The sequence below is a fragment of the Taeniopygia guttata genome, chromosome 8 (genome assembly GCF_048771995.1).
Source record: "Taeniopygia guttata chromosome 8, bTaeGut7.mat, whole genome shotgun sequence".
NCBI lineage: Eukaryota > Metazoa > Chordata > Aves > Passeriformes > Estrildidae > Taeniopygia > Taeniopygia guttata.
Window position 1 is genome coordinate 32,257,527 of NC_133033.1, and position 24,197 is coordinate 32,281,723.

A 24,197-nucleotide genomic window follows, 5' to 3' on the forward strand; every position below is an offset into this window, starting at 1 on the left:
GCACAAATTCCGAACATCGAAGGATAAGTCCAGGAAAGGAGCTGCCCCCACCTCATACTTGTGCTGCCCTGACAGTCCCAGGGGAGCCCTACAAACTGACATCAGGAACCTGGACTGGTGAGTTTTCTTTCCCAGGGAAAAGAGCCGATGTTTGCGCCCCGAGTCCTGTGGCCGTGAGCCGGCAGCTGACCGCACAAATTCCAAATATCGAAGGATAAATTCCTGAAAGGAGCTGCCCCCACCTCATACTTGTGCTGCCCTGAGAGTCCAAAAAGAGCTCTACAAACTGACATCAGGAACCTGGACTGGTGAGTTTTGTTTCCCAGGGAAAAGAGCCGATGTTTGCGCTCCGAGTCCTGTGGCCCTGAGCTGGCAGCTGAGTGCAAAAAATCGGAACATCGAAGGATAAGTCCCAGACAGGAGCTGCCCCCTCCTCATACTTGTGCTGCCCTGAGAGTTCCAGGGGAGCCCTCCAAACTGACATCACGAACCTGGACTGGTGAGTTTTCTTTCCCAGGGAAAAGAGCCGATGTTTGCGCTCCGAGTCCTGTGGCCGTGAGCCGGCAGCTGACCGCAGAAATTCCGAACATCGAAGGATAAGTCCCAGAAAGGAGCTGCCCCCACCTCATACTTGTGCTGCCCTGATAGTCCCAGGGGAGCCGTACAAACTGACATCAGGAACCTGGACTTGTGAGTTTTCTTTCCCAGGGAAAAGAGCCGATGTTTGCGCTCCGAGTCCTGTCGCCCTGAGCCGGCAGCTGACTGCAAAAAATCGGAACATCGAAGGATAAGTCCCAGACAGGAGCTGCCCCCACCTCATACTTGTGCTGCCCTGACAGTCCCAGGGGAGCCCTACAAACTGACATCAGGAACCTGGACTGGTGAGTTTTCTTTCCCAGGGAAAAGAGCCGATGTTTGTGCTCAGGGTCCTGTGGTCCTGAGCGGGCAGTAGTCTGCAAAAAATCCGAAAATCGATGGATAAGTCCCAGAAAGGAGCTGCCCCCTCCTCATACTTGTGCTGCCCTGACAGTCCCAGGGGAGCCCTACAAACTGACATCAGGAACCTGGATTGGTGAGTTTTCTTTCCCAGGGAAAAGAGCCGATGTTTGCGCTCCGACTCCTCTGGCCGTGAGCATGCAGCTGACTGCAAAAAATGGGAACATCGAAGGATAAGTCCCAGACAGGAGCTGCCCCGACCTCATACTTGTGCTGCCCTGAGAGTCCAAAAAGAGCTCTACAAACTGACAACAGGAACCTGGATGGTGAGTTTTCTTTCCCAGGGAAAAGAGCAGATGTTTGCGCTCCGAGTACTGTGGCCCTGAGCCGGCAGCTGACTGCATAATATCGGAACATAGAAGGATAAGTCCCAGACAGGAGCTGCCCCCACCTCATACCTGTGCTGCCCTGACAGTCCCAGGGGAGCCCTACAAACTGACATCAGGAACCTGGACTGGTGAGTTTTCTTTCCCAGGGAAAAGAGCTGATGTTTGCGCTCCGAGTCCTGTGGCCGTGAGCCGGCAGCTGACCGCACAAATTCCGAACATCGAAGGATAAGTCCCAGAAAGGAGCTGCCCCCACCTCATACTTGTGCTGCCCTGACAGTCTCAGGGCAGCCCTACAAACTGACATCAGGAACCTGGACTGGTGAGTTTTCTTTCCCAGGGAAAAGAGCCGATGTTTGCGCTCCGACTCCTGTGGCCCTGAGCCGGCAGCTGACTGTAAAAAATCCGAACATCGAAGGATAAGTCCCAGCAGGAGCTGCCCCCACCTCATACTTGTGCTGCCCTGAGAGTTCAAAAAGAGCTCTACAAACTGACATCAGGAACCTGGACTGGTGAGTTTTCTTTCCCAGGGCAAAGAGCCGATGTTTGCGCTTCGAGTCCTGTGGCCCTGGGCCGGCAGCTGAGTGCAAAAAAACGGAACATCGAAGGATAAGTCCCAGACAGGAGCTGCCCCCACCTCATACTTGTGCTGTCCTGAGAGTCCAAAAAGAGCTCTACAAACTGACATCAGGAACCTGGACTGGTGAGTTTTCTTTCCCAGGGAAAAGAGCCGATGTTTGCGCTCCGAGTCCTGTGGCCCTGAGCCGCAGCTGACCGCACAAATTCCGAACATCGGAGGATAAGTCCCAGACAGGAGCTGCCCCCACCTCATACTTGTGCTGCCCTGACCGTCCCAGGGGAGCCCTACAAACTGACATCAGGAACCTGGACTGGTGAGTTTTCTTTCCCAGGGAAAAGAGCCGATGTTTGTGCTCCGAGTCCTGTGGCCCTGAGCCGGCAGCTGACTGCAAAAAATCGGAACATCGAAGGATAAGTCCCAGACAGGAGCTGCCCCCACCTCATACTTGTGCTGCCCTGAGAGTTCAAAAAGAGCTCTACAAACTGACATCAGGAACCTGGACTGGTGAGTTTTCTTTCCCAGGGAAAAGAGCCGATGTTTGCGCTCCGAGTCTTGTGGCCCTGAGCCGGCAGCTGACTGCAAAAAATCCGAACATCGAAGGATAAGTCCCAGACAGGAGCTGCCCCCATCTCATATTTGTGCTGCCCTGAGAGTCCAAAAACGGCCCTACAAACTGACATCAGGAACCTGGATGGTGAGTTTTTTTTCCCAGGGAAAAGAGCCGATGTTTGCGCTCCAAGTCCTGTGGCCCTGAGCCGGCAGCTGACCTCAAAAAATCCGAACATCGGAGGATAAGTCCCAGACAGGAGCTGCCCCCACCTCATACTTGTGCTGCCCTGACAGTCCCAGGGGAGCCCTCCAAACTGACATCAGGAACCTGGACTGGTGAGTTTTCTTTCCCAGGGAAAAGAGCCGATGTTTGCGCTCCGAGTCCTGTGGCCGTGAGCCGGCAGCTGACTGCATAAAATCGGAACATCGAAGGATAAGTCCCAGACAGGAGCTGCCCCCACCTCATACTTGTGCTGCCCTGAGAGTCCAAAAAGATCTCTACAAACTGACATCAGGAACCTGGATGGTGAGTTTTCTTTCCCAGGGAAAAGAGCCGATGTTTGCGCTCCGACTCCTGTGGCCCTGAGCCGGCAGCTGACTGCAAAAAATCGGAACATCGAAGGATAAGTCCCAGACAGGAGCTGCCCCCACCTCATACTTGTGCTGCCCTGAGAGTCCCAGGGGAGCCCTCCAAACTGACATCAGGAACATGGACTGGTGAGTTTTCTTTCCCAGGGAAAAGAGCCGATGTTTGCGCTCCGAGTCCTGTGGCCCTGAGCCGGCAGCTGAGTGCAAAAAATCCGAACATCGAAGGATAAGTCCCAGACAGGAGCTGCCCCCACATCATACTTGTGCTGCCCTGAGAGTCCCAGGGGAGCCCTACAAACTGACATCAGGAACCTGGACTGGTGAGTTTTCTTTCCCAGGGAAAAGAGCCGATGTTTGCGCTCCGAGTCCTGTGGCCCTGAGCCGGCAGCTGACTGCAAAATATCGGAATATCGAAGGATAAGTCCCAGACAGGAGCTGCCCCCACCTCATACTTTTGCTGCCCTGAGAGTCCAAAAAGAGCTCTACAAACTGACATCAGGAACCTGGACTGGTGAGTTTTCTTTCCCAGGGAAAAGAGCCAATGTTTGCGCTCCGAGTCCTGTGGCCCTGAGCCGGCAGCTGACCGCACAAATTCCGAACATCGAAGGATAAGTCCCAGAAAGGAGCTGGCCCCACCTCATACTTGTGCTGCCCTGAGAGTCCCAGGGGAGCCCTACAAACTGACATCAGGAACCTGGACTGGTGAGTTTTCTTTCCCAGGGAAAAGAGCCGATGTTTGCGCTCCGAGTCCTGTGGCCCTGAGCAGGCAGCTGACTGCAAAAAATCCGAACATCGAAGGATAAGTCCCAGACAGGAGCTGCCCCCATCTCATATTTGTGCTGCCCTGAGAGTCCAAAAACGGCCCTACAAACTGACATCAGGAACCTGGACTGGTGAGTTTTTTTTCCCAGGGAAAAGAGCCGATGTTTGCGCTCCGAATCCTGTGGCCCTGAGCCGGCAGCTGACCGCAAAAAATCTGAACATCGGAGGATAAATCCCAGACAGGAGCTGCCCCCACCTCATACTTGTGCTGCCCTGACAGTCCCAGGGGAGCCCTCCAAACTGACATCAGGAACCTGGACTGGTGAGTTTTCTTTCCCAGGGAAAAGAGCCGATGTTTGCGCTCCGAGTCCTGTGGCCCTGAGCCGGCAGCTGACTGCAAAAAATCGGAACATCGAAGGATAAGTTCCAGACAGGAGCTGCCCCCACCTCATACTTGTGCTGCCCTGACAGTCCCAGGGGAGCCCTACAAACTGACATCAGGAACCTGGACTGGTGAGTTTTTTTTCCCAGGGAAAAGAGCCGATGTTTGCGTTCCGAGTCCTGTGGCCCTGAGCGGGCAGCTGAGTGCAAAAAATCCGAACATCGAAGGATAAGTCCCAGACAGGAGCTGCCCCCACCTCATACTTGTGCTGCCCTGAGAGTACCAGGGGAGCCCTACAAACTGACATCAGGAACCTGGACTGGTGAGTATTCTTTCCCAGGGAAAAGAGCCGATGTTTGCGCCCCGAGTCCTGTGGCCGTGAGCCGGCAGCTGACCGCACAAATTCCGAATATCGAAGGATAAGTCCCAGAAAGGAGCTGCCCCCACCTCATACTTGTGCTGCCCTGAGAGTTCCAGGGGAGCCCTACAAACTGACATCAGGAACCTGGACTGGTGAGTTTTCTTTCCCAGGGAAAAGAGCCGATGTTTGCGCTCCGAGTCCTGTGGCCCTGAGCAGGCAGCTGACTGCAAAAAATCGGAACATCGAAGGATAAGTCCCAGACAGGAGCTGCCCCCATCTCATATTTGTGCTGCCCTGAGAGTCCAAAAACGGCCCTACAAACTGACATCAGGAACCTGGACTGGTGAGTTTTTTTTCCCAGGGAAAAGAGCCGATGTTTGCGCTCCGAATCCTGTGGCCCTGAGCCGGCAGCTGACCGCAAAAAATCTGAGCATCGGAGGATAAGTCCCAGACAGGAGCTGCCCCCACCTCATACTTGTGCTGCCCTGACAGTCCCAGGGGAGCCCTCCAAACTGACATCAGGAACCTGGACTGGTGAGTTTTCTTTCCCAGGGAAAAGAGCCGATGTTTGCGCTCCGAGTCCTGTGGCCCTGAGCCGGCAGCTGACTGCAAAAAATCGGAACATCGAAGGATAAGTTCCAGACAGGAGCTGCCCCCACCTCATACTTGTGCTGCCCTGACAGTCCCAGGGGAGCCCTACAAACTGACATCAGGAACCTGGACTGGTGAGTTTTTTTTCCCAGGGAAAAGAGCCGATGTTTGCGTTCCGAGTCCTGTGGCCCTGAGCCGGCAGCTGACCGCAAAAAATCCGAACATCGAAGGATAAGTCCCAGACAGGAGCTGCCCCCACCTCATACTTGTGCTGCCCTGAGAGTACCAGGGGAGCCCTACAAACTGACATCAGGAACCTGGACTGGTGAGTATTCTTTCCCAGGGAAAAGAGCCGATGTTTGCGCCCCGAGTCCTGTGGCCGTGAGCCGGCAGCTGACCGCACAAATTCCGAATATCGAAGGATAAGTCCCAGAAAGGAGCTGCCCCCACCTCATACTTGTGCTGCCCTGAGAGTACCAGGGGAGCCCTCCAAACTGACATCAGGAACCTGGATGGTGAGTTTTCTTTCCCAGGGAAAAGAGCCGATGTTTGCGCTCCGACTCCTGTGGCCCTGAGCGGGCAGCAGAGTGCAAAAAATCCGAACATCGAAGGATAAGTCCCAGACAGGAGCTGCCCCCACCTCATACTTGTGCTGCCCTGAGAGTTCCAGGGGAGCCCTACAAACTGACATCAGGAACCTGGACTGGTGAGTTTTCTTTCCCAGGGAAAAGAGCCGATGTTTGCGCTCCGAGTCCTGTGGCCCTGAGCAGGCAGCTGACTGCAAAAAATCGGAACATCGAAGGATAAGTCCCAGACAGGAGCTGCCCCCATCTCATATTTGTGCTGCCCTGAGAGTCCAAAAACGGCCCTACAAACTGACATAAGGAACCTGGACTGGTGAGTTTTTTTTCCCAGGGAAAAGAGCCGATGTTTGCGCTCCGACTCCTGTGGCCCTGAGCCGGCAGCTGACCTCAAAAAATCCGAACATCGGAGGATAAGTCCCAGACAGGAGCTGCCCCCACCTCATACTTGTGCTGCCCTGAGAGTCCAAAAAGAGCTCTACAAACTGACATCAGGAATCTGGACTGGTGAGTTTTCTTTCCCAGGGAAAAGAGCCGATGTTTGCGCTCCGAGTCCTGTGGCCCTGAGCAGGCAGCTGACTGCAAAAAATCCGAACATCGAAGGATAAGTCCCAGACAGGAGCTGCCCCCATCTCATATTTGTGCTGCCCTGAGAGTCCAAAAACGGCCCTACAAACTGACATCAGGAACCTGGACTGGTGAGTTTTTTTTCCCAGGGAAAAGAGCCGATGTTTGCGCTCCGAATCCTGTGGCCCTGAGCCGGCAGCTGACCGCAAAAAATCTGAACATCGGAGGATAAGTCCCAGACAGGAGCTGCCCCCACCTCATACTTGTGCTGCCCTGACAGTCCCAGGGGAGCCCTCCAAACTGACATCAGGAACCTGGACTGGTGAGTTTTCTTTCCCAGGGAAAAGAGCCGATGTTTGCGCTCCGAGTCCTGTGGCCCTGAGCCGGCAGCTGACTGCAAAAAATCGGAACATCGAAGGATAAGTTCCAGACAGGAGCTGCCCCCACCTCATACTTGTGCTGCCCTGACAGTCCCAGGGGAGCCCTACAAACTGACATCAGGAACCTGGACTGGTGAGTTTTTTTTCCCAGGGAAAAGAGCCGATGTTTGCGTTCCGAGTCCTGTGGCCCTGAGCCGGCAGCTGACCGCAAAAAATCCGAACATCGAAGGATAAGTCCCAGACAGGAGCTGCCCCCACCTCATACTTGTGCTGCCCTGAGAGTACCAGGGGAGCCCTACAAACTGACATCAGGAACCTGGACTGGTGAGTATTCTTTCCCAGGGAAAAGAGCCGATGTTTGCGCCCCGAGTCCTGTGGCCGTGAGCCGGCAGCTGACCGCACAAATTCCGAATATCGAAGGATAAGTCCCAGAAAGGAGCTGCCCCCACCTCATACTTGTGCTGCCCTGAGAGTTCCAGGGGAGCCCTACAAACTGACATCAGGAACCTGGACTGGTGAGTTTTCTTTCCCAGGGAAAAGAGCCGATGTTTGCGCTCCGAGTCCTGTGGCCCTGAGCAGGCAGCTGACTCCAAAAAATCGGAACATCGAAGGATAAGTCCCAGACAGGAGCTGCCCCCATCTCATATTTGTGCTGCCCTGAGAGTCCAAAAACGGCCCTAAAAACTGACATCAGGAACCTGGACTGGTGAGTTTTTTTTCCCAGGGAAAAGAGCCGATGTTTGCGCTCCGAATCCTGTGGCCCTGAGCCGGCAGCTGACCGCAAAAAATCTGAACATCGGAGGATAAGTCCCAGACAGGAGCTGCCCCCACCTCATACTTGTGCTGCCCTGACAGTCCCAGGGGAGCCCTCCAAACTGACATCAGGAACCTGGACTGGTGAGTTTTCTTTCCCAGGGAAAAGAGCCGATGTTTGCGCTCCGAGTCCTGTGGCCCTGAGCCGGCAGCTGACTGCAAAAAATCGGAACATCGAAGGATAAGTTCCAGACAGGAGCTGCCCCCACCTCATACTTGTGCTGCCCTGACAGTCCCAGGGGAGCCCTACAAACTGACATCAGGAACCTGGACTGGTGAGTTTTTTTTCCCAGGGAAAAGAGCCGATGTTTGCGTTCCGAGTCCTGTGGCCCTGAGCCGGCAGCTGACCGCAAAAAATCCGAACATCGAAGGATAAGTCCCAGACAGGAGCTGCCCCCACCTCATACTTGTGCTGCCCTGAGAGTACCAGGGGAGCCCTACAAACTGACATCAGGAACCTGGACTGGTGAGTATTCTTTCCCAGGGAAAAGAGCCGATGTTTGTGCCCCGAGTCCTGTGGCCGTGAGCCGGCAGCTGACCGCACAAATTCCGAATATCGAAGGATAAGTCCCAGAAAGGAGCTGCCCCCACCTCATACTTGTGCTGCCCTGAGAGTACCAGGGGAGCCCTCCAAACTGATATCAGGAACCTGGATGGTGAGTTTTCTTTCCCAGGGAAAAGAGCCGATGTTTGCGCTCCGACTCCTGTGGCCCTGAGCGGGCAGCAGAGTGCAAAAAATCCGAACATCGAAGGATAAGTCCCAGACAGGAGCTGCCCCCACCTCATACTTGTGCTGCCCTGAGAGTTCCAGGGGAGCCCTACAAACTGACATCAGGAACCTGGACTGGTGAGTTTTTTTTCCCAGGGAAAAGAGCCGATGTTTGCGCTCCGACTCCTGTGGCCCTGAGCCGGCAGCTGACCTCAAAAAATCCGAACATCGGAGGATAAGTCCCAGACAGGAGCTGCCCCCACCTCATACTTGTGCTGCCCTGAGAATCCAAAAAGAGCTCTGCAAACTGACATCAGGAATCTGGACTGGTGAGTTTTCTTTCCCAGGAAAAAGAGCCAATGTTTGCGCTCCAAGTCCTGTGGCCCTGAGCCGGCAGCTGACCGCACAAATTCCGAACATCGAAGGATAAGTCCCAGAAAGGAGCTGGCCCCACCTCATACTTGTGCTGCCCTGAGAGTCCCAGGGGAGCCCTACAAACTGACATCAGGAACCTGGACTGGTGAGTTTTCTTTCCCAGGGAAAAGAGCCGATGTTTGCGCTCCGACTCCTGTGGCCCTGAGCCGGCAGCTGACTGCAAAAAATCGGAACATCGAAGGATAAGTCCCAGAAAGGAGCTGCCCCCACCTCATACTTGTGCTGCCCTGAGAGTACCAGGGGAGCCCTACAAACTGACATCAGGAACCTGGACTGGTGAGTTTTTTTTCCCAGGGAAAAGAGCCGATGTTTGCGTTCCGAATCCTGTGGCCCTGAGCCGGCAGCTGACCGCAAAAAATCCGAACATCGAAGGATAAGTCCCAGACAGGAGCTGCCCCCACCTCATACTTGTGCTGCCCTGAGAGTACCAGGGGAGCCCTACAAACTGACATCAGGAACCTGGACTGGTGAGTTTTCTTTCCCAGGGAAAAGAGCCGATGTTTGCGCCCCGAGTCCTGTGGCCCTGAGCCGGCAGCTGACCGCACAAATTCCGAATATCGAAGGATAAGTCCCAGAAAGGAGCTGCCCCCACCTCATACTTGTGCTGCCCTGAGAGTCCAAAAAGAGCTCTACAAACTGACATCAGGAACCTGGATGGTGAGTTTTCTTTCCCAGGGAAAAGAGCCGATGTTTGCGCTCCGACTCCTGTGGCCCTGAGCGGGAAGCTGAGTGCAAAAAATCCGAACATCGAAGGATAAGTCCCAGACAGGAGCTGCCCCCACCTCATACTTGTGCTGCCCTGAGAGTCACAGGGGAGCCCTAAAAACTGACATCAGGAACCTGGACTGGTGAGTTTTCTTTCCCAGGGAAAAGAGCCGATGTTTGCGCTCCGAGTCCTGTGGCCCTGAGCCGGCAGCTGACTGCAAAATATCGGAACATCGAAGGATAAGTCCAAGACAGGAGCTGCCCCCACCTCATACTTGTGCTGCCCGGAGAGTCCAAAAAGAGCTCTACAAACTGACATCAGGAACCTGGACTGGTGAGTTTTCTTTCCCAGGGAAAAGAGCCGATGTTTGCGCTCCGAGTCATGTGGCCCTGAGCCAGCAGCTGACCGCACAAATTCCGAACATCGAAGGATAAGTCCCAGAAAGGAGCTGCCCCCACCTCATACTTGTGCTGCCCTGACAGTCCCAGGGGAGCCCTACAAACTGACATCAGGAACCTGGACTGGTGAGTTTTCTTTCCCAGGGAAAAGAGCCGATGTTTGCGCTCCGAGTCCTGTGGCCCTGAGCCGGCAGCTGACTGCAAAAAATCGGAACATCGAAGGATAAGTCCCAGACAGGAGCTGCCCCCACCTCATACTTGTGCTGCCCTGAGAGTCCAAAAACGGCCCTAGAAACTGACATCAGGAACCTGGACTGGTGAGTTTTTTTTCCCAGGGAAAAGAGCCGATGTTTGCGCTCCGAGTCCTGTGGCCCTGAGCCGGCAGCTGACCGCAAAAAATCCGAACATCGGAGGATAAGTCCCAGACAGGAGCTGCCCCCACCTCATACTTGTGCTGCCCTGACAGTCCCAGGGGAGCCCTCCAAACTGACATCAGGAACCTGGACTGGTGAGTTTTCTTTCCCAGGGAAAAGAGCCGATATTTGCGCTCCGACTCCTATGGCCCTGAGCATGCAGCTGACCGCAAAAAATCCGAACATCGAAGGATAAGTCCCAGACAGGAGCTGCCCCCACCTCATACTTGTGCTGCCCTGACAGTCCCAGGGGAGCCCTACAAACTGACATCAGGAACCTGGACTGGTGAGTTTTCTTTCCCAGGGAAAAGAGCCGATGTTTGCGCTCCGAATCCTGTGGCCCTGAGCCGGCAGCTGAGTGCAAAAAATCGGAACATCGAAGGATAAGTCCCAGACAGGAGCTTCCCCCCCCTCATACTTGTGCTGCCCTGACAGTCCCAGGGGAGCCCTACAAACTGACATCAGGAACCTGGACTGGTGAGTTTTTTTTCCCAGGGAAAAGAGCCGATGTTTGCGTTCCAAGTCCTGTGGCCCTGAGCCGGCAGCTGACCGCAAAAAATCCGAACATCGAAGGATAAGTCCCAGACAGGAGCTGCCCCCACCTCATACTTGTGCTGCCCTGAGAGTACCAGGGGACCCCTACAAACTGACATCAGGAACCTGGACTGGTGAGTTTTCTTTCCCAGGGAAAAGAGCCGATGTTTGCGCCCCGATTCCTGTGGCCGTGAGCCGGCAGCTGACCGCACAAATTACGAATATCGAAGGATAAGTCCCAGAAAGGAGCTGCCCCCACCTCATACTTGTGCTGCCCTGAGAGTCCAAAAAGAGCTCTACAAACTGACATCAGGAACCTCGATGGTGAGTTTTCTTTCCCAGGGAAAAGAGCCGATGTTTGCGCTCCGAGTCCTGTGGCCCTGAGCCGGCAGCTGAGTGCAAAAAATCCGAACATCGAAGGATAAGTCCCAGACAGGAGCTGCCCCCACCTCATACTTGTGCTGCCCTGACAGTCCCAGGGGAGCCCTACAAACTGACATCAGGAACCTGGACTGGTGAGTTTTCTTTCCCAGGGAAAAGAGCCGATGTTTGCGCTCCGAGTCCTGTGGCCGTGAGCATGCAGCTGACTGCAAAAAATGGGAACATCGAAGGATAAGTCCCAGACAGGAGCTGCCCCCATCTCGTACTTGTGCTGCCCTGACAGTCCCAGGGGAGCCCTAAAAACTGACATCAGGAACCTGGACTGGTGAGTTTTCTTTCCCAGGGAAAAGAGCCGATGTTTGTGCTCAGGGTCCTGTGGTCCTGAGCGGGCAGTAGTCTGCAAAAAATCCGAAAATCGATGGATAAGTCCCAGAAAGGAGCTGCCCCGTCCTCATACTTGTGCTGCCCTGACAGTCCCAGGGGAGCCCTACAAACTGACATCAGGAACGTGGACTGGTGAGTTTTCTTTCCCAGGGAAAAGAGCCGATGTTTGCGCTCCGACTCCTCTGGCCGTGAGCATGCCGCTGACTGAAAAAAATGGGAACATCGAAGGATAAGTCCCAGACAGGAGCTGCCCCCACCTCATACTTGTGCTGCCCTGACAGTCCCAGGGGAGCCCTACAAACTTACATCAGGAACCTGGACTGGTGAGTTTTCTTTCCCAGGGAAAAGAGCCGATGTTTGCGCTCCGAGTCCTGTGGCCCTGAGCCGGCAGCTGACCGCACAAATTCCGAACATCGAAGGATAAGTCCCAGAAAGGAGCTGCCCCCACCTCATACTTGTGCTGCCCTGACAGTCCCAGGGGAGCCCTCCAAACTGACATCAGGAACCTGGACTGGTGAGTTTTCTTTCCCAGGGAAAAGAGCCGATGTTTGCGCTCCGACTCCTGTGGCCCTGAGCCGGCAGCTGACTGCATAAAATCGGAACATAGAAGGATAAGTCCCAGACAGGAGCTGCCCCCACCTCATACTTGTGCTGTCCTGAGAGTCCAAAAAGAGCCCTACAAACTGACATCAGGAACCTGGACTGGTGAGTTTTCTTTCCCAGGGAAAAGAGCCGATGTTTGCGCTCCGACTCCTGTGGCCCTGAGCCGGCAGCTGACCGCACAAATTCTGAACATCGAAGGATAAGTTCCAGAAAGGAGCTGCCCACACCTCATACTTGTGCTGCCCTGACAGTCCCAGGGGAGCCCTACAAACTGACATCAGGAACCTGGACTGGTGAGTTTTCTTTCCCAGGGAAAAGAGCCGATGTTTGCGCTCCGAGTCCTGTGGCCCTGAGCCGGCAGCTGACTGCACAAATTCCGAACATCGAAGGATAAGTCCCAGAAAGGAGCTGCCCCCACCTCATACTTGTGCTGCCCTGAGAGTCCCAGGGGAGCCCTACAAACTGACATCAGGAACCTGGACTGGTGAGTTTTCTTTCCCAGGGAAAAGAGCCGATGTTTGCGCTCCGAGTCCTGTGGCCCTGAGCCGGCAGCTGACTGCATAAAATCGGAACATCGAAGGATAAGTCCCAGACAGGAGCTGCCCCCACCTTATACCTGTGCTGCCCTGACAGTCCCAGGGGAGCCCTACAAACTGACATCAGGAACCTGGACTGGTGAGTTTTCTTTCCCAGGGAAAAGAGCCGATGTTTGCGCCTAGAGTCCTGTGGCCGTGAGCCGGCAGCTGACCGCAGAAATTCCGAACATCGAAGGATAAGTCCCAGAAAGGAGCTGCCCCCACCTCATACTTGTGCTGCCCTGACCGTCTCAGCGGAGCCCTACAAACTGACATCAGGAACCTGGACGGGTGAGTTTTCTTTCCCAGGGAAAAGAGCCAATGTTTGCGCTCCGAGTCCTGTGGCCCTGAACCGGCAGCTGACTGCAAAAAAACCGAACATCGAAGGATAAGTCCCAGACAGGATCTGTCCCCATCTCATACTTGGGCTGCCCTGAGAGTCTTAAAAGAGCCCTACAAACTGACATCAGGAACCTTGACTGGTGAGTTTTCTTTCCCAGGGAAAAGAGCCGATGTTTGCGCCCCGAGTCCTGTGGCCGTGAGCCGGCAGCTGACCGCACAAATTACGAACATCGAAGGATAAGTCCCAGACAGGAGCTGCCCCCACCTCATACTTGTGCTGCCCTGAGAGTCCCAGGGGAGCCCTACAAACTGACATCAGGAACCTGGACTGGTGAGTTTTCTTTCCCAGGGAAAAGAGCCGATGTTTGCATTCTGAGTCCTGTGGCCCTGAGCCGGCAGCTGACCGCACAAATTCGGAACATCGAAGGATAAGTCCCAGAAAGGAGCTGCCCCCACCTCATACTTGTGCTGCCCTGAGAGTCCCAGGGGAGCCCTACAAACTGCCATCAGGAACCTGGACTGGTGAGTATTCTTTCCCAGGGAAAAGAGCCGATGTTTGCGCCCCGAGTCCTGTGGCCGTGAGCCGGCAGCTGACCGCACAAATTCCGAACATCGAAGGATAAGTCCCAGACAGGAGCTGCCCCCACCTCATACCTGTGCTGCCCTGAGAGTTCAAAATAGCTCTACAAACTGACATCAGGAACCAGGACTGGTGAGTTTTCTTTCCCAGGGATAAGAGCCGATGTTTGCGCTCCGAGTCCTGTGGCCCTGAGCCGGCAGCTGACCGCACAAATTCCGAACATCGAAGGATAAGTCCCAGACAGGAGCTGCCCCCACCTCATACTTGTGCTGCCCTGACAGTCCCAGGGGAGCCCTACAAACTGACATCAGGAACCTGGACTGGTGAGTTTTCTTTCCCAGGGAAAAGAGCCGATGTTTGCGTTCCGAATCCTGTGGCCCTGAGCCGGCAGCTGACCGCACAAATTCCGAATATCGAAGGATAAGTCCCAGAAAGGAGCTGCCCCCACCTCATACTTGTGCTGCCCTGAGAGTCCAAAAAGAGCTCTACAAACTGACATCAGGAACCTGGATGGTGAGTTTTCTTTCCCAGGGAAAAGAGCTGATGTTTGCGCTCCGACACCTGTGGCCCTGAGCGGGCAGCTGAGTGCAAAAAATCCGAACATCGAAGGATAAGTCCCAGACAGGAGCTGCCCCCACCTCATACTTGTGCTGCCCTGAGAGTCCCAGGGGAGCCCTACAAACTGACATCAGGAACCTGGACTGGTGAGTTTTCTTTCCCAGGGAAAAGAGCCGATGTTTGCGCTCCGAGTCCTGTGGCCCTGAGCCGGCAGCTGACTGCAAAATATCGGAACATCGAAGGATAAGTCCCAGACAGGAGCTGCCCCCACCTCATGCCTGTGCTGCCCTGAGAGTCCAAAATGAGCTCTACAAACTGACATCAGGAACCTGGACTGGTGAGTTTTGTTTCCCAGGGAAAAGAGCCGATGTTTGCGCTCCGAGTCCTGTGGCCGTGAGCCGGCAGCTGACCGCACAAATTCCAAATATCGAAGGATAAATTCCTGAAAGGAGCTGCCCCCACCTCATACTTGTGCTGCCCTGAGAGTCCAAAAAGAGCTCTACAAACTGACATCAGGAACCTGGACTGGTGAGTTTTGTTTCCCAGGGAAAAGAGCCGATGTTTGCGCTCCGAGTCCTGTGGCCCTGAGCCGGCAGCTGAGTGCAAAAAATCGGAACATCGAAGGATAAGTCCCAGACAGGAGCTGCCCCCTCCTCATACTTGTGCTGCCCTGAGAGTTCCAGGGGAGCCCTCCAAACTGACATCACGAACCTGGACTGGTGAGTTTTCTTTCCCAGGGAAAAGAGCCGATGTTTGCGCTCCGAGTCCTGTGGCCGTGAGCCGGCAGCTGACCGCAGAAATTCCGAACATCGAAGGATAAGTCCCAGAAAGGAGCTGCCCCCACCTCATACTTGTGCTGCCCTGATAGTCCCAGGGGAGCCGTACAAACTGACATCAGGAACCTGGACTGGTGAGTTTTCTTTCCCAGGGAAAAGAGCCGATGTTTGCGCTCCGAGTCCTGTCGCCCTGAGCCGGCAGCTGACTGCAAAAAATCGGAACATCGAAGGATAAGTCCCAGACAGGAGCTGCCCCCACCTCATACTTGTGCTGCCCTGACAGTCCCAGGGGAGCCCTACAAACTGACATCAGGAACCTGGACTGGTGAGTTTTCTTTCCCAGGGAAAAGAGCCGAAGTGTGTGCTCAGGGTCCTGTGGTCCTGAGCGGGCAGTAGTCTGCAAAAAATCCGAAAATCGATGGATAAGTCCCAGAAAGGAGCTGCCCCCTCCTCATACTTGTGCTGCCCTGACAGTCCCAGGGGAGCCCTACAAACTGACATCAGGAACCTGGATTGGTGAGTTTTCTTTCCCAGGGAAAAGAGCCGATGTTTGCGCTCCGACTCCTCTGGCCGTGAGCATGCAGCTGACTGCAAAAAATGGGAACATCGAAGGATAAGTCCCAGACAGGAGCTGCCCCGACCTCATACTTGTGCTGCCCTGAGAGTCCAAAAAGAGCTCTACAAACTGACAACAGGAACCTGGATGGTGAGTTTTCTTTCCCAGGGAAAAGAGCCGATGTTTGCGCTCCGAGTACTGTGGCCCTGAGCCGGCAGCTGACTGCATAATATCGGAACATAGAAGGATAAGTCCCAGACAGGAGCTGCCCCCACCTCATACCTGTGCTGCCCTGACAGTCCCAGGGGAGCCCTACAAACTGACATCAGGAACCTGGACTGGTGAGTTTTCTTTCCCAGGGAAAAGAGCTGATGTTTGCGCTCCGAGTCCTGTGGCCGTGAGCCGGCAGCTGACCGCACAAATTCCGAACATCGAAGGATAAGTCCCAGACAGGAGCTGCCCCCACCTCATACTTGTGCTGCCCTGACAGTCCCAGGGGAGCCCTACAAACTGACATCAGGAACCTGGACTGGTGAGTTTTCTTTCCCAGGGAAAAGAGCCGAAGTGTGTGCTCAGGGTCCTGTGGTCCTGAGCGGGCAGTAGTCTGCAAAAAATCCGAAAATCGATGGATAAGTCCCAGAAAGGAGCTGCCCCCTCCTCATACTTGTGCTGCCCTGACAGTCCCAGGGGAGCCCTACAAACTGACATCAGGAACCTGGATTGGTGAGTTTTCTTTCCCAGGGAAAAGAGCCGATGTTTGCGCTCCGACTCCTCTGGCCGTGAGCATGCAGCTGACTGCAAAAAATGGGAACATCGAAGGATAAGTCCCAGACAGGAGCTGCCCCGACCTCATACTTGTGCTGCCCTGAGAGTCCAAAAAGAGCTCTACAAACTGACAACAGGAACCTGGATGGTGAGTTTTCTTTCCCAGGGAAAAGAGCCGATGTTTGCGCTCCGAGTACTGTGGCCCTGAGCCGGCAGGTGACTGCATAATATCGGAACATAGAAGGATAAGTCCCAGACAGGAGCTGCCCCCACCTCATACCTGTGCTGCCCTGACAGTCCCAGGGGAGCCCTACAAACTGACATCAGGAACCTGGACTGGTGAGTTTTCTTTCCCAGGGAAAAGAGCTGATGTTTGCGCTCCGAGTCCTGTGGCCGTGAGCCGGCAGCTGACCGCACAAATTCCGAACATCGAAGGATAAGTCCCAGAAAGGAGCTGCCCCCACCTCATACTTGTGCTGCCCTGACAGTCTCAGGGCAGCCCTACAAACTGACATCAGGAACCTGGACTGGTGAGTTTTCTTTCCCAGGGAAAAGAGCCGATGTTTGCGCTCCGACTCCTGTGGCCCTGAGCCGGCAGCTGACTGTAAAAAATCCGAACATCGAAGGATAAGTCCCAGCAGGAGCTGCCCCCACCTCATACTTGTGCTGCCCTGAGAGTTCAAAAAGAGCTCTACAAACTGACATCAGGAACCTGGACTGGTGAGTTTTCTTTCCCAGGGCAAAGAGCCGATGTTTGCGCTTCGAGTCCTGTGGCCCTGGGCCGGCAGCTGAGTGCAAAAAAACGGAACATCGAAGGATAAGTCCCAGACAGGAGCTGCCCCCACCTCATACTTGTGCTGTCCTGAGAGTCCAAAAAGAGCCCTACAAACTGACATCAGGAACCTGGACTGGTGAGTTTTCTTTCCCAGGGAAAAGAGCCGATGTTTGCGCTCCGAGTCCTGTGGCCCTGAGCCGGCAGCTGACCGCACAAATTCCGAACATCGAAGGATAAGTCCCAGAAAGGAGCTGCCCCCACCTCATACTTGTGCTGCCCTGACAGTCCCAGGGGAGCCCTACAAACTGCCATCAGGAACCTGGACTGGTGAGTTTTCTTTCCCAGGGAAAAGAGCCGATGTTTGCGCCCCGAGTCCTGTGGCCGTGAGGCGGCAGCTGACCGCACAAATTCCGAACATTGAAAGATAAGTCCCAGAAAGGAGCTGCCCCCACCTCATACTTGTGCTGCCCTGACAGTCCCAGGGGAGCCCTACAAACTGACATCAGGAACCTGGACTGGTGAGTTTTCTTTCCCAGGGAAAAGAGCCGATGTTTGCGCTCCGACTCCTGTGGCCCTGAGCCGGCAGCTGACCGCACAAATTCCGAACATCGAAGGATAAGTCCCAGACAGGAGCTGCCCCCTCCTCATACTTGTGCTGCCCTGAGAGTCCCAGGGGAGCCCTACAAACTGACATCAGGAACCTGGACTGGTGAGTTTTCTTTCCCAGGTAAAAGAGCCGATGTTTGCGCTCCGAGTCCTGTGGCCGTAAGGCGGCAGCTGACCGCACAAATTCCGAACATCGAAGGATAAGTCCCAGAAAGGAGCTGCCCCCACCTCATACTTGTGCTGCCCTGACAGTCCCAGGGGAGCCCTACAAACTGACATCAGGAACCTGGACTGGTGAGTTTTCTTTCCCAGGGAAAAGAGCCGATGTTTGCTCTCCGAGTCCTGTGGCCCTGAGCCGGCAGCTGACCGCACAAATTCCGAACATCGAAGGATAAGTCCCAGAAAGGAGCTGCCCCCACCACATACTTGTGCTGCCCTGACAGTCCCAGGGGAGCCCTACAAACTGACATCAGGAACCTGGACTGGTGAGTTTTCTTTCCCAGGGAAAAGAGCCGATCTTTTCGCCCCGAGTCCTGTGGCCGTGAGCCGGCAGCTCACCGCACAAATTCCGAACATCGAAGGATAAGTCCCAGAAAGGAGCTGCCCCCACCTCATACTTGTGCTGCCCTGACAGTCCCAGGGGAGCCCTAAAAACTGACATCAGGAACCTGGACTGGTGAGTTTTCTTTCCCAGGGAAAAGAGCCGATGTTTGCGCCCCGAGTCCTGTGGCCGTGAGCCGGCAGCTGACCGCACAAATTCCGAACATCGAAGGATAAGTCCAGGAAAGGAGCTGCCCCCACCTCATACTTGTGCTGCCCTGACAGTCCCAGGGGAGCCCTACAAACTGACATCAGGAACCTGGACTGGTGAGTTTTCTTTCCCAGGGAAAAGAGCCGATGTTTGCGCCCCGAGTCCTGTGGCCCTGAGCCGGCAGCTGACTGCATAATATCGGAACATAGAAGGATAAGTCCCAGACAGGAGCTGCCCCCACCTCATACCTGTGCTGCCCTGACAGTCCCAGGGGAGCCCTACAAACTGACATCAGGAACCTGGACTGGTGAGTTTTCTTTCCCAGGGAAAAGAGCTGATGTTTGCGCTCCGAGTCCTGTGGCCGTGAGCCGGCAGCTGACCGCACAAATTCCGAACATCGAAGGATAAGTCCCAGAAAGGAGCTGCCCCCACCTCATACTTGTGCTGCCCTGACAGTCTCAGGGCAGCCCTACAAACTGACATCAGGAACCTGGACTGGTGTATTTTCTTTCCCAGGGAAAAGAGCCGATGTTTGCGCTCCGACTCCTGTGGCCCTGAGCCGGCAGCTGACTGTAAAAAATCCGAACATCGAAGGATAAGTCCCAGCAGGAGCTGCCCCCACCTCATACTTGTGCTGCCCTGAGAGTTCAAAAAGAGCTCTACAAACTGACATCAGGAACCTGGACTGGTGAGTTTTCTTTCCCAGGGCAAAGAGCCGATGTTTGCGCTTCGAGTCCTGTGGCCCTGGGCCGGCAGCTGAGTGCAAAAAAACGGAACATCGAAGGATAAGTCCCAGACAGGAGCTGCCCCCACCTCATACTTGTGCTGTCCTGAGAGTCCAAAAAGAGCCCTACAAACTGACATCAGGAACCTGGACTGGTGAGTTTTCTTTCCCAGGGAAAAGAGCCGATGTTTGCGCTCCGAGTCCTGTGGCCCTGAGCCGGCAGCTGACCGCACAAATTCCGAACATCGAAGGATAAGTCCCAGAAAGGAGCTGCCCCCACCTCATACTTGTGCTGCCCTGACAGTCCCAGGGGAGCCCTACAAACTGCCATCAGGAACCTGGACTGGTGAGTTTTCTTTCCCAGGGAAAAGAGCCGATGTTTGCGCCCCGAGTCCTGTGGCCGTGAGGCGGCAGCTGACCGCACAAATTCCGAACATTGAAAGATAAGTCCCAGAAAGGAGCTGCCCCCACCTCATACTTGTGCTGCCCTGACAGTCTCAGGGGAGCCCTACAAACTGACATCAGGAACCTGGACTGGTGAGTTTTCTTTCCCAGGGAAAAGAGCCGATGTTTGCGCTCCGACTCCTGTGGCCGTGAGCATGAGGCTGACTGCAAAAAATGGGAACATCGAAGGATAAGTCCCAGACAGGAGCTGCCCCCACCTCATACTTGTGCTGCCCTGACAGTCCCAGGGGAGCCCTACAAACTGACATCAGGAACCTGGACTGGTGAGTTTTCTTTCCCAGGGAAAAGAGCCGATGTTTGCGCTCCGACTCCTGTGGCCCTGAGCCGGCAGCTGACCGCACAAATTCCGAACATCGAAGGATAAGTCCCAGACAGGAGCTGCCCCCTCCTCATACTTGTGCTGCCCTGAGAGTCCCAGGGGAGCCCTACAAACTGACATCAGGAACCTGGACTGGTGAGTTTTCTTTCCCAGGTAAAAGAGCCGATGTTTGCGCTCCGAGTCCTGTGGCCGTAAGGCGGCAGATGACCGCACAAATTCCGAACATCGAAGGATAAGTCCCAGAAAGGAGCTGCCCCCACCTCATACTTGTGCTGCCCTGACAGTCCCAGGGGAGCCCTACAAACTGACATCAGGAACCTGGACTGGTGAGTTTTCTTTCCCAGGGAAAAGAGCCGATGTTTGCTCTCCGAGTCCTGTGGCCCTGAGCCGGCAGCTGACCGCACAAATTCCGAACATCGAAGGATAAGTCCCAGAAAGGAGCTGCCCCCACCACATACTTGTGCTGCCCTGACAGTCCCAGGGGAGCCCTACAAACTGACATCAGGAACCTGGACTGGTGAGTTTTCTTTCCCAGGGAAAAGAGCCGATCTTTTCGCCCCGAGTCCTGTGGCCGTGAGCCGGCAGCTCACCGCACAAATTCCGAACATCGAAGGATAAGTCCCAGAAAGGAGCTGCCCCCACCTCATACTTGTGCTGCCCTGACAGTCCCAGGGGAGCCCTAAAAACTGACATCAGGAACCTGGACTGGTGAGTTTTCTTTCCCAGGGAAAAGAGCCGATGTTTGCGCCCCGAGTCCTGTGGCCGTGAGCCGGCAGCTGACCGCACAAATTCCGAACATCGAAGGATAAGTCCAGGAAAGGAGCTGCCCCCACCTCATACTTGTGCTGCCCTGACAGTCCCAGGGGAGCCCTGCAAACTGACATCAGGAACCTGGACTGGTGAGTTTTCTTTCCCAGGGAAAAGAGCCGATGTTTGCGCCCCGAGTCCTGTGGCCGTGAGCCGGCAGCTGACCGCACAAATTCCAAATATCGAAGGATAAATTCCTGAAAGGAGCTGCCCCCACCTCATACTTGTGCTGCCCTGAGAGTCCAAAAAGAGCTCTACAAACTGACATCAGGAACCTGGACTGGTGAGTTTTGTTTCCCAGGGAAAAGAGCCGATGTTTGCGCTCCGAGTCCTGTGGCCCTGAGCCGGCAGCTGAGTGCAAAAAATCGGAACATCGAAGGATAAGTCCCAGACAGGAGCTGCCCCCTCCTCATACTTGTGCTGCCCTGAGAGTTCCAGGGGAGCCCTCCAAACTGACATCACGAACCTGGACTGGTGAGTTTTCTTTCCCAGGGAAAAGAGCCGATGTTTGCGCTCCGAGTCCTGTGGCCGTGAGCCGGCAGCTGACCGCAGAAATTCCGAACATCGAAGGATAAGTCCCAGAAAGGAGCTGCCCCCACCTCATACTTGTGCTGCCCTGATAGTCCCAGGGGAGCCGTACAAACTGACATCAGGAACCTGGACTTGTGAGTTTTCTTTCCCAGGGAAAAGAGCCGATGTTTGCGCTCCGAGTCCTGTCGCCCTGAGCCGGCAGCTGACTGCAAAAAATCGGAACATCGAAGGATAAGTCCCAGACAGGAGCTGCCCCCACCTCATACTTGTGCTGCCCTGACAGTCCCAGGGGAGCCCTACAAACTGACATCAGGAACCTGGACTGGTGAGTTTTCTTTCCCAGGGAAAAGAGCCGATGTTTGTGCTCAGGGTCCTGTGGTCCTGAGCGGGCAGTAGTCTGCAAAAAATCCGAAAATCGATGGATAAGTCCCAGAAAGGAGCTGCCCCCTCCTCATACTTGTGCTGCCCTGACAGTCCCAGGGGAGCCCTACAAACTGACATCAGGAACCTGGATTGGTGAGTTTTCTTTCCCAGGGAAAAGAGCCGATGTTTGCGCTCCGACTCCTCTGGCCGTGAGCATGCAGCTGACTGCAAAAAATGGGAACATCGAAGGATAAGTCCCAGACAGGAGCTGCCCCGACCTCATACTTGTGCTGCCCTGAGAGTCCAAAAAGAGCTCTACAAACTGACAACAGGAACCTGGATGGTGAGTTTTCTTTCCCAGGGAAAAGAGCCGATGTTTGCGCTCCGAGTACTGTGGCCCTGAGCCGGCAGCTGACTGCATAATATCGGAACATAGAAGGATAAGTCCCAGACAGGAGCTGCCCCCACCTCATACCTGTGCTGCCCTGACAGTCCCAGGGGAGCCCTACAAACTGACATCAGGAACCTGGACTGGTGAGTTTTCTTTCCCAGGGAAAAGAGCTGATGTTTGCGCTCCGAGTCCTGTGGCCGTGAGCCGGCAGCTGACCGCACAAATTCCGAACATCGAAGGATAAGTCCCAGAAAGGAGCTGCCCCCACCTCATACTTGTGCTGCCCTGACAGTCTCAGGGCAGCCCTACAAACTGACATCAGGAACCTGGACTGGTGAGTTTTCTTTCCCAGGGAAAAGAGCCGATGTTTGCGCTCCGACTCCTGTGGCCCTGAGCCGGCAGCTGACTGTAAAAAATCCGAACATCGAAGGATAAGTCCCAGCAGGAGCTGCCCCCACCTCATACTTGTGCTGCCCTGAGAGTTCAAAAAGAGCTCTACAAACTGACATCAGGAACCTGGACTGGTGAGTTTTCTTTCCCAGGGCAAAGAGCCGATGTTTGCGCTTCGAGTCCTGTGGCCCTGGGCCGGCAGCTGAGTGCAAAAAAACGGAACATCGAAGGATAAGTCCCAGACAGGAGCTGCCCCCACCTCATACTTGTGCTGTCCTGAGAGTCCAAAAAGAGCTCTACAAACTGACATCAGGAACCTGGACTGGTGAGTTTTCTTTCCCAGGGAAAAGAGCCGATGTTTGCGCTCCGAGTCCTGTGGCCCTGAGCCGCAGCTGACCGCACAAATTCCGAACATCGGAGGATAAGTCCCAGACAGGAGCTGCCCCCACCTCATACTTGTGCTGCCCTGACCGTCCCAGGGGAGCCCTACAAACTGACATCAGGAACCTGGACTGGTGAGTTTTCTTTCCCAGGGAAAAGAGCCGATGTTTGTGCTCTGAGTCCTGTGGCCCTGAGCCGGCAGCTGACTGCAAAAAATCGGAACATCGAAGGATAAGTCCCAGACAGGAGCTGCCCCCACCTCATACTTGTGCTGCCCTGAGAGTTCAAAAAGAGCTCTACAAACTGACATCAGGAACCTGGACTGGTGAGTTTTCTTTCCCAGGGAAAAGAGCCGATGTTTGCGCTCCGAGTCCTGTGGCCCTGAGCCGGCAGCTGACTGCAAAAAATCCGAACATCGAAGGATAAGTCCCAGACAGGAGCTTCCCACATCTCATACTTGTGCTGCCCTGAGAGTCCCAGGGGAGCCCTACAAACTGACATCAGGAACCTGGACTGGTGAGTTTTCTTTCCCAGGGAAAAGAGCCGATGTTTGCGCTCCGACTCCTGTGGCCCTGAGCCGGCAGCTGACTGCAAAAAATCGGAACATCGAAGGATAAGTCCCAGACAGGAGCTGCCCCCACCTCATACTTGTGCTGCCCTGAGAGTCCAAAAAGAGCCCTACAAACTGACATCAGGAACCTGGACTGGTGAGTTTTCTTTCCCAGGGAAAAGAGCCGATGTTTGCGCTCCGAGTCCTGTGGCCCTGAGCCGGCAGCTGACCGCACAAATTCCGAACATCGAAGGATAAGTCCCCGAAAGGAGCTGCCCCCACCTCATACTTGTGCTGCCCTTACACTCCCAGGGGAGCCCTACAAACTGACATCAGGAACCTGGACTGGTGAGTTTTCTTTCCCAGGGAAAAGAGCCGATGTTTGCGCCCCTAGTCCTGTGGCCGTGAGCCGGCAGCTGACCGCACAAATTCCGAACATCGAAGGATAAGTCCCAGACAGGAGCTGCCCCACCTCATACTTGTGCTGCCCTGACAGTCCCAGGGGAGCCCTACAAACTGACATCAGGAACCTGGACTGGTGAGTTTTCTTTCCCAGGGAAAAGAGCCGATGTTTGCGCTCCGAGTCCTGTGGCCCTGAGCCGGCAGCTGACTGCAAAAAATCCGAACATCGAAGGATAAGTCCCAGACAGGAGCTGCCCCCACCTCATACTTGTGCTGCCCTGAGAGTCCAAAAAGAGCTCTACAAACTGACATCTGGAACCTGGACTGGTGAGTTTTCTTTCCCAGGTAAAAGAGCCGATGTTTGCACTCCGAGTCCTGTGGCCCTGAGCCGGCAGCTGACTGCACAAATTCCGAAAATCGAAGGATAAGTCCCAGAAAGGAGCTGCCCCCACCTCATACTTGTGCTGCCCTGAGAGTTCAAAAAGAGCTCTACAAACTAACATCAGGAACCTGGACTGGTGAGTTTTCTTTCCCAGGGAAAAGAGCCGATG